Source organism: Elephas maximus, chromosome X (genome assembly GCF_024166365.1).
Source record: "Elephas maximus indicus isolate mEleMax1 chromosome X, mEleMax1 primary haplotype, whole genome shotgun sequence".
NCBI classification, from domain to species: domain Eukaryota; kingdom Metazoa; phylum Chordata; class Mammalia; order Proboscidea; family Elephantidae; genus Elephas; species Elephas maximus.
This window is the reverse complement of record NC_064846.1, coordinates 6872732-6883439: the sequence shown is the minus strand read 5'-3', so window position 1 is coordinate 6883439 and position 10708 is coordinate 6872732. Positions and strand designations below refer to the sequence as shown.

At 43.0% G+C, this 10708-nt stretch overlaps 1 protein-coding gene across 32 annotated transcripts in view; it reads right to left on the bottom strand.

Annotated features, from left to right (window-relative positions):
* Positions 1 to 866: 866 nt before the first annotated feature.
* LOC126069572 (heat shock transcription factor, X-linked member 3-like) overlaps positions 867 to 10708 on the bottom strand; it is a 187885-nt gene continuing 178043 nt past the window's right edge. For 28 of the 32 annotated variants that reach the window (XR_007515970.1, XR_007515948.1, XR_007515945.1 and 25 more), the window contains one exon: positions 867 to 8873. The gene's annotated coding sequence lies outside the window, so the exon portion shown is untranslated. The remainder of the gene's footprint in view (positions 8874 to 10708) is intronic. The other 4 variants (XR_007515954.1, XR_007515952.1, XR_007515946.1 and 1 more) reach the window with 4 other exon arrangements.

Below are 10708 nucleotides of genomic sequence, written 5' to 3'. Positions count from 1 at the left end.
AAAAATCCTCACAACTGGACCAATAAGCAACATCACGATAAACGGAGGAAAGACTGAACTTGTCAAGTATTTCATTGTACTTGGATCCACAACCAACATCTATGGAAGCAGCAGTCAAGAAGTCAAACAACATAGTGCATTGGGCAAATCTGCTACAAAAGACCTCTTTAAAGGGTTAAAAAGCAAAGATGTCACTTTGAGGGCTATGGTGCGCCTGACCCACCCTCTATTTTCGTGTCCATTCAGCCAGCTTCTGTCCCCTTCTGCCTTCACATCTCCCCCCTAGACAGGAGTTGCCCACATAGTCTCATGTGTCTACTTGATCCAAGAAGCTCACTCCTCACCAGTATCATTTTCTATCTTATAGTCCAGTCCAATCCCTGTCTGAAGAGTTGGCTTTGGGAATGGTTCCTGTCTTGGGCTAACAGAAGTTCTGGGGACCATGACCTCTGGGGTCCCTCTAGTCTCAGTCAGACCATTAAGTCTGGTCTTTTGACAAGAATTTGAGGTCTGCATCCCACTGCTCTCCTGCTCCCTCAGTGGTTCTCTGTTGTGTTCCCTGTCAGGGCAGTCCTTGATTGTAGCCGGGCACTACCTAGTTCTTCTGATCTCAGGCTGATATAGTCTCCGGTTTATGTGACCCTTTCTGTCTCGTGGGCTCATAATTATCTTGAGTCTTTGGTGTTCTTCATTCTCTTCTGCTCCAGGTGGGTCGAGACCAACTGATGCATCTTAGATGGCCACTTGCTAGTGTTTAAGACCCCAGACACCATTTTCCAAAGTGGAACACAGAATGATTTCTTAATAGATTTTATTATGCCAGTTGACCCAGATGTCCCCCAAAACCATGGTCCCCAAACCCCCGCCCCTGCTACGCTGGCCTTTGAAGCGTTCAGTTTATTCAGGAAACTTCTTTGCTTTTGGTTTAGTCCAGTTGTGCTGACCTCCCCTGTATTATGTGCTATCTTTCCCTTCACCTAAAGTAGTTCCTATCTACTATCTAATTAGTGAATACTCCTCTTCCTCCCTCCCACCCCACTCTCGTAACCATCAGAGAATATTTTCTTCTGTGTTTAAACTATTTCTTGAGTTCTTATAATAGTGGGCTCATACAATATTTGTCCTTTTGCAACTGACTAATTTCACTCAGCATGATGTCTTCCAGATTCTTCCATGTTACGAAATGTTTCCCGGATTCATCATTGTTCTTTATTGATGTATAGTATTCCATTGTGTGAATATACCATAATTTATCCATTCATCCGTTGATGGGCACTTTGGTTGCTTTCATCTTTTTGCTATTGTAAACACTGCTGCAATGAACATGGGTGTGCATATATCTGTTCGTGTAAAGGCTCTTATTTCTCTAGGATATATTCCAAGGAGCAGGATTGCTGGATCGTATGATAGTTCTATTTCTAGCTTTTTAAGGAACTGCCAAATCTATTTCCAATTCTATTCCAATGCCATTTTACATTCCCACCAGCAATGTATAAGTGTTCCAGTCTCTCCACAACCTCTCCAACACTTATGATTTTGTGTTTTTTTGATTAATGCCAGCCTTGTTGGAGTGAGATGGAATCTCATTGTAGTTTTGAATTTCTCTAATGGTTAATGGTCGTAAGAATTTCCTCATGTATCTGTTAGCTACCTGAATGTCATCCTTAGTGAAGCCAAGGTCACTTGACCTTTGACAAGGGCCCAAAGTCCATAAAATGAGGAAAAGACTGTCTTTTTAACAAATGGTGCTGGCAAAACTGGATGTCCATCTGCAAAAAAATGAAACAGGACCTATACCTCACACCATACACAAAAACTAACTCAAAATGGATCAAAGACCTAAATATAAAACTATAAAGATCATAGAAGAAAAAATTAGGATCAACACTAGAGGCCCTAATACATGGCATTAAAAGGATACAAACCATACAAACAAACAAACTCCAGAAGATAAGCTAGGTAACTGGAATCTTCCAAAAATTAAACACTTATACTCATCAAAAGTCTTCACTAAAAGAGTATAAAGAGAACCTACAGACTGGGAAAAAAATTTTGGCTATTACAAATCTGACAAAGTTGTAATCTCTAAATCTACAAGAAAATCCAACACTTCTACAACAAAAAGACAAAAATCCAATTAAAAAATGGGCAAAGGAAATGAACAGACACTTCACCAAAGAAGACATTCAAGTGGCTAACAGACACATGAGGAAATGCTCTGGATCACTACCCATTAGAGAAATGCAAATCAAAACCACAATGAGATACTATGTCACCCCGCCATTACTGGCATGAATAAAAAAAAAACAAAGAAACAGAAAATAATAAATGTTCAAGAGGCTGCAGGGTGATTGGAGCTCTTATGCACTGCCGGTGGGAATGCAAAATGGTACAACCACTTTGGAAATCGATATGGCACTTCCTTAAAAAGCTAGAAATATAAATACCATATGATTTAACAATCCCACTCCTAGGAATATACCCTAGAGAAATGAGTCATCACATGAATAGACATATGCACATTCATGTTCACTGCAGCACTGTTCACAATAGCAAAAAGATGGAAACAACCTAGATGTCCACCAACAGATGAATGGATAAACAAACGGTGATACATACACACAAGGGAGTATTACCCAGCAATAAAGAACAAAGATGAATCTGTGAAGCATCTTATAATATGGATGAATCTCGAGGGCATTATGCTGAGTAAAATAGGGCAATCATGAAAGGACAAATATTGTATGAGACCACAACTATAGAAACTCATGAAAAGGTTCACACACAAAAAGAAACAATCTTTGATGGTTATGAGGGAGGGGAGGGGTAGGGATGGAAAAACACTAAATAGACGATAGATATGTGGTAGCTTTGGTGAAGAGTAAGACAGTACTGGGGAAGGCAGCACAACTTGTACAAGGCAAGGTCATGGAAGCTCTACAGACACATCAAAATTCCCCCATGGACCAAATTATTGGTCGTGGGGAACATCTAGCTCAATTGGCGTAACATAGTTTATAAAGAAAATGTTCTACATTTTACTTTGGTGAGTAGTGTCTGGGGTCTTAAAAGCCTGTAAGTGGCCATTTAAGACACTCCACTGGTCTAACCCCTTCGGAAGCAAGGGAGAATGAAGAAAACTAAAGACACAAGGGAAAGATTAGTCCAAAGGACTAATGGACCACATCTACCACGGCCTGCACCAGACTGAGTCCAGTACAACCAGATGGTGCCTGGCTACCACCACTGACTGCTCTGACAGGGATCACAATAGAGGGTCCCGGACAGGGCTAGAGAAAAATGTAGAACAAAATTCTAACTCAAAAAGAAAGACTAGACTTGCTGGCCTGACAGAGGCTGGAGAAACCCTGAGAGTATGGCCCCTAGACACCCTTCCAGCTCAGTAATGAGGTCATGAGGTTCACTCTTCAGCCAAAGATTGAACATGACCATGGAACAAAACAAGACGAAAGGGGCGCACCAGCCCTGAGGCAGGGACTGGAAAGTAGGAGGGAACAGGAAAGCTGGTAATAGGGAACCCAGGGTTAAGAAGGGAGAGTGTTGACATGTTGTGAGGTTGTTAACCAATATCATATAACAATGTGTGTACTAATTGTTTGATGAGAAACTACTTTGTTCTGTAAACCTTTATCTAAAGTTCAATTTAAAAAAATTGCTGTTGACAAATGGAAATACTATGTCCAATTTTAAGTAGACTTTACAGCATAAGTAATCCAACATCAAATAGCATTCCAGTGACCAGAGGCCAAGCCCAAAGGGGTTACACTGGTGTGAAGACCCATGGGTTAGGGTGAGTTCGAACCACATCTCACTCGGTATAAAAGTTTTCCAATTGACACAAACAGATTTCATACAGTCCATTCAAAAAAAAAAGTCTTAAACAGGCACACTTTACTCTAAAAACCCTTTGTTGGATATCTGTATACATACAAGGACACAATCAAGAGCAAGAAAGAGGCTCTATCTCATTTGCACAATACATTTTCCCCAACACGCCTCCAATCAGCAGTGCTCTACCTCTGGAATTCCAGGCTCAACTTGTATCTAAGCACTTACAAAGGAAAAGGAGACAATAAAATTACTAGCGTGTTGCAAGGTGATTAAATTTACATAATGACTCTCAATTTGATTAAATGCCAGATCCTGCCTTCAAAAAAAAATTACCTGTAGAGCCATTAAATTGTACAGCCACACACACTTCACTGCGCTTACGCTTTCTCCAGAGAAGCTCCGGTGTATCTTTGCAGAGGTTACTGCCACCCCTCCGCAGGAACACAGCATGCAGGTAATGCCTGGAAATTCATTCAGGAGAGTGGGAGGGTCTCACGCGGCTGATATGCAGAATAAATATCAGAAAAATGTGAGCAAGACAGTCACTGTGTTCATCCAGAGAAAAGAACATGCCACAGGCTCAAGTGCAGGCTTTTCTACTCCACTGAAAATAGAATGTCTTCTTAAAAGGCCATCCAGATACTTTCCCCTGAATCCCAAGGCTTCCCTCCCACTAACAAACGCAAAGAAGCTCACCATGGGCTCCCCCTTCCAGGAACACATTGGTGAGGAGTGAGGCCATGGCGCATCAGATTTGGAACCCATTCCTGTCAAGTTGGTAGGTAACTAATGCATGTTCTCTCATATTAAATATCATCCCAGTCAGGGATGACATAGTGTGGTATCTTCTCATTGCTCATTTGGTTGCTGCACGGCGTTGGATGGCAGGCTTTGAAATAAAAATATTCACAGTAACAAGTTGAAGACCTATGCATTATAGTCATGACACGCACCTAAAGCAAAAGACATCATGATATGGCTTCCAGAGTATCTGCCACACCTATGGAAAAGAGCACATGACAAAAGCGCTCTTAAACATCGTTTGCCTCTAGACAAAACCATTGGAAAGGGGATGGAGGTACCCGCTCAGAAAGGAAAGACGCCTTACCACTTTCCAATGAAACATCAAGGAAAGGGACTGCAGCATCAGCATGTTGCTCGCTGGATCCAAACTGCTTCAGGCGATGGAAAACTGATTACTCCTCTACCATGACTGATGGATAGTTGGCTGGCCCACACATTCTTAGCTTCCGTAATACACAGACTCTTGGCTAGGCAACTTTAGAAACCTAAACCCCACCAAAGCTCTTGGTGTTGTTCAGTGAATGCTCTATGCATCCGTCTCTTTCAAGGCATTCTACTGACTGCTATCAAACGTTCATTGATCTCTTGCCAGTCATTTCCAAAGACTGAGAGGTAGGTATAGCCCACCTACAATCCACCTACAGTGCACCTGTACTGCATTCGGTGAAGGTCTCAGGTCAGTGCATTATTGGGAAGCTGGACATATGAACAGCAATTGCAAGCGGGTTGCCTCAGCAACCTGAAAGAGTACCTTAGCATATGTCCCACCGACAGTACTTAGAAAATAACCTTTTCAAAAGTGCCATTATTGAGCTGTTTTTCAACTGTGCAACAATCCGAATATAAAAAGACTCAATTTCCAGTTGCCAGCATAAAATAAGGACTATAAACTAATGGATTAACATTTTCTAGGCATCTGCATGACACTTAAAAATATGTATGAGTGCAATAAATAGTTTTAACAGGATGTCTTTTCATATTTCAAAAATAATTTTATTTGCTAATTTTTATACTAATCATTTGGAAGGCAAAAACTGAAATTGGTTTCCCTGCAGATTTGTTCTTCTTTTTCACACTGCTCTATTACGGTAAGAGTGGTGATGAGTCATGAAACCGCCTTGTTCCATTTTTCATAAAAAAAAAAAAAGTCCTCAGAGAACTCAGGGAATTAAAGTCACAAATTTAATTTCAATATCTGGTAAGCTGTGAGGACAGTTATTAAGGCAGTCATTTTATGAGTACCTAGGGAAAACCCGAGTGATAAACAGTAGTCAATATGGCTTCTTCAAACACAAATCATACCAAACGAAGCTCCTTCCTGTTCAAGACAGGAGGACAAGCTGAATGGTGAGAGAGGATGGAGCAGAGGTATCATATCTTATCAAGACAGAAGCGTCTGATGTAATTTAGTCTGACATTCTTAGAGGAATAGCAGAGAAAGAAAATAGAGCTAGTAAACGAGACTCCCTCGTATCTGTCAGTTTGTCGTACTGTGGGGGCTTGCGTGTTGCTGTGATGCTGGAAGCTATGCCACTGGTATTGAGATACCAGCAGGGTCACCCATGGAGGACAGGTTTCAGCTGAGCTTCCAGACTAAGACAGACCAGGAAGAAGGGCCTGGCAGTCTAATTCTAAAAAGCATTAGCCAGTGAAAACCTTATAAATAGCAGCGGAACATTGTCTGATGTAATGCTGGAAGATGAGCCCCCGAGGTTGCAAGGCACTCAAAAGATGACTGGGGAAGAGCCGCCTCCTCAAAATAGAGTCAACCTTAATGACATGGATGGAATCAAGCCCTCTGGACCTTCATTTTCTGATGTGGCACGACTCAAAATGAGAAGAAACAGCTGCAAACATCCATTAATAATAATCCATTAAAAATACTGTTTGCGGATCTCTGAGAGAGTATAAAAGAAAAGGCTCTTTACGTGCTGGGCTCCAAAGGAAAGGAGCAGAGCAGAGGTTAACTGCCTCCTCCTGGCCACGAAAGATGCATTGCCACGAGGCTGAGCCTGGGGAGGAGCCTGGGGATGCCACAGAAAGTGCAGGAAAACGCCCCACATTGGTATAATATACAGCGCTGGCAGAACCCTGCTTTTCCAAATATGATAGCTTATTAGAGAAATGCCTTTCCACTAAGGACAGTAGCAATGAGAGGTAGAAAACCCGACATCATCCACTCTCTCTTAGAGAGCCCAAGGCAGATGACATTCCTCCCCTAGAAATCCTAACACTTCCAATGATGTATGAGGGAGATTTACACTAACAAGTCCTAAATGAGAAACACAGACACAAGGCAGCAATACAGAACGCAAAGGGGAAAAGAAAAGAGGACCACCTTTACTGGCTCATCCTGATGCATTGCAAAGTAATTATGAATTGCCAGCACACTTTGTAATTTATATTTTTAAAAATAATTACAACTTCATTTAAAGTTTAACGGAGGAAGGTATCAGAGTCAAGTTAAAACAAGTGAACATATACGCCATGGTCTTAGAGATCAATTCAATTAGCATGCTCAGGGGAGATGGCCACGTTCCAGGGCAAATACAGGGGAGAAATAAGGAAATCTGGTCCTACAGCAAGCCAAGCACGCCTTTGTTTTAACAAGGGCAAATGTTCTTTGGCCAAAGTGCTTGGACCAAGCACAGTGGCTTTTTTGCCAATAGAAAAGTCCATACGAGAGCTACTTTGCCCTTATTCAATGAAAGCCATTTATACCAATCATTTTCAATTTTGTGATTCAGCGGTAAGGGGCTCTTATAAATAATGTTTTCTATTTCATTTCTCCTTATTTTCTAGACTCTTATTTTTCTCTCCTTTCTGTCTAGATGTAAAAAAAGAGAGAGAGAGAGGATGCTTCCTAACTTTGGGCCGACAACTCATCAAATGGCCCATAAACAACATGCAAGAGGAATTCAGACATCTTCTCTTCATCAAACAACCTTTATGCCTTCTCTTCTCCTTTCTTCTCTTCCACAGCTATTGTCAGGAGATCTGAGTGCTAGGCCTGGCTGTGTCACCAGCTTGCTGTGTGGCCTGGGGAAGTGCTTTCTCCTCCCTCAGGCTCACTCTCCCCATTCGTACAGTGAAGGGTCCCCCAAATGAGCACTAACATTCGATGGCCTTGTCTCCAGTAAGTCTGAGGCAGAGAACACTCAGGAGCCCTCCACTCCCAAAGAACAACAGGGATAGAGGCCCTCTCTAGTTGGACCCTCACCCCCTTCTGGAGGATGCCCGCCCTTCAGCGCTCTCCTCAAGGCAGTGAACATTTCCCAACATGAAGGTGAGGGTCTTCCATGCAAGCTCTAAATTGACATCTCAGGGATCTGAGTCAATAGACGTTGTGCCAACCAATGTGTCTGGCACAATAGACACTCAATTAGGAGAAACAGTAGAGGCTCAACTAATACATTGTGGTTGACTGACCACTTTGGTAAAAGAATTCCTCACAACACTTCACTCAAGGCCCCCATGATCCTGCAATTGTCTCTGCCCAGTGCCACGTTGCCGTCTTCATGGACCTGTTATGGATTGGATTGTGTCCCCAAAAAATGTGTGCCAACTTGGCTAGGCCTTAATTCACAGTATTGTGTGATTGTTCCACCATTCTGTCATCTGATGGGATTTGCCTATGTGCTAGAAATCTTACCTCTATGATGTTAACGAGGCAGGGTCAGAGGCAGTTATGTTAATGAGGCACGACTCAATCTACAAGATTAGCTTGTATCTTGAATCAATCACTTTTGAGATATGAAAGAGAATCGAGGAGGCAGAGCCCAGGTGGCAGAATAGACAGACGCTTCCGTTGAGCCCTCTTTACAACAAAGACCCTAAAAAAACAAGTGAAACAAGTATATTTGTGACAACCTGGGAGCCCTGAGCATCAAAGGCAAGCTTAGACAACAAACTGAGGGGCAGGGGAAGGAAGAGACCGTTCAGAAGCGGAGAGGAGTTACTGGACCTGAATCACGGGGAGCCCTCAGGCACCGTTCCCGGAGCGGCGGCAGCGGGCTGGTCCTGGCGATTGGCCGCAGTTTCCTCGGGGAGAAGCAGCAGCCGCACAGCCCGCTCACACCTCCGGGACCTGGGGAGAACGCAGGTTCCTCGGGGAGAAGCAGCAGCCACACAGCCCGCTCACACCTCCGGGACCTAGGGAGAACACAGTTTCCTCGGGGAGAAGCAGCAGCCACACAGCCCGCTCACACCTCCGGGACCTGAGGAGAAGGGCGTTCTCGGCAAAAGCTAAGGACTTGAGGATATTTTACCGCGCCCCCGCCCCACCCCCAAGCCAGCTTCAGCGGCAGAATCCCTGGGCCTGAGATAGACCCTGGTGAGCACCTAGAGCCGTCCTCCCAGCCTTGGTGAAGGAAAAAATTTGCATTTGGGGGAAAAGTCAATTTGCTAGCTCCACTACTAACCGAGGGAGCTCAGGACAGAAGCGGCTCCTCTCCAGGCATAAACCGTCCATGGACTTTGAGCACCTTTCCTTTCTGCATGGACCTTTGTGGGCCTTTTTTGGGAGAATAGGCCCTTGTTGGCAGACTCCAACCATTTCAGTGGTGCAATGGAGAGGTGGGTGTTTGATGCTTGACATTGCCTTGCCTATAAAACAAGGTCCTCACCTACCCACATCGGAGACCTAAGGACTGGTAGCTCCACTCAGGTCACACAGCCACCCACAACAGGGGTCCAAAGATAACTGGTACCTCCCAGTCCTTACAACCAAAAACTCTGGGTGCCCATGGTCCATCTGCAGAACCCACGCACCTGCACACTCTAGGGAACAGGGACATGCTTTCCTCAGATACACTTGGGAGTCAGTTCTCAGCCCCCTGCCTTGTTCAGAGCATGACCCCCTGCTGCAATCAGATACCAGTATATACGCCAATCACCCCAGCCCCTCTAAGACTGTAGGACAAAGCCTATACCACACACTTGATGACCACCTACCTGGAAACCTGAGCTGAATTCATACAAGATAAATGAATGGACTCCTAGACTGATATACCTGATAACAGCTCTAGCCAGCTGGAGAGAGGACATCAGAGCTCCAAAGGTGAAAAAAAATCAAGCTAGCTCACTCAAGCAACCCACAGGGGTATACCAAAACAAAACAAAGCAAGAAGCTACGACACAGTAAGCAAGCATAAACTAATACAATAATTTATTGATGGCTTAGAGAAAAGAGTCAATATCAAGTTGCATAAAGAAACAGGGCATGATCACCTCAATAGGCTCTCAAAACAAAGAATCCAGTGATCTTCTAGATGAAAGTGCATTCCTGGAATTACCAGATGCAGAATACAAAAGTTTAATATACAGAACCCTTCAAGACATCAGGAAGGAAATGAGACAATATGCAGAACAAGCCAAGGAACACACAGATAAAGCAGCTGAAGAAATCAGAAAGATTATTCAGGAACATAATGAAAAGTTTAATAAGCTGGAAAAATCCACAGACAGACGGCAATCACAAATTCAGAAGTTTAACAATAAAATTACAAAATTAGATAACTCAATAGCAAGTCAGAGGAGCAGAATTGAGCAAGCAGAAGCTAGAATTTCTGAACTCGAAGATAAATCACTTGACACTAATATATTTGAAGAAAAATCAGAAAAAAGAATTTAAAAAAATGAAGAAAACTTAAGAATCATGTGAGACTCTATCGAGAGAAATAACCTACGAGTGACTGGAGTACCAGAACAGGGAGGGATGACAGAAAATACAGAGAAAATTGTTGAGGATTTGTTCGCAGAAAACTTCCCTGATATTGTGAAAGATGAGAAGATATCTATCCAAGATGATCATCGAACGCCACATAAAGTAGATCTTAAAAGAAAGTCCCAAGACATATTATAATCAAGCTTGCCAAAACCAAAGATAAAGAGACAATTATAAGAGCAGCGAGGGATAAGAGAAAAGTCACCTACAAAGGAGAGCCAATAAGAATAAGCTCGCACTACTCGGCAGAAACCATGTAGGCAAGAAGGCAATGGGATGACATATTTAAAAAATTGAAGCAAAAAAATTACCTGCCAAGAATCACAT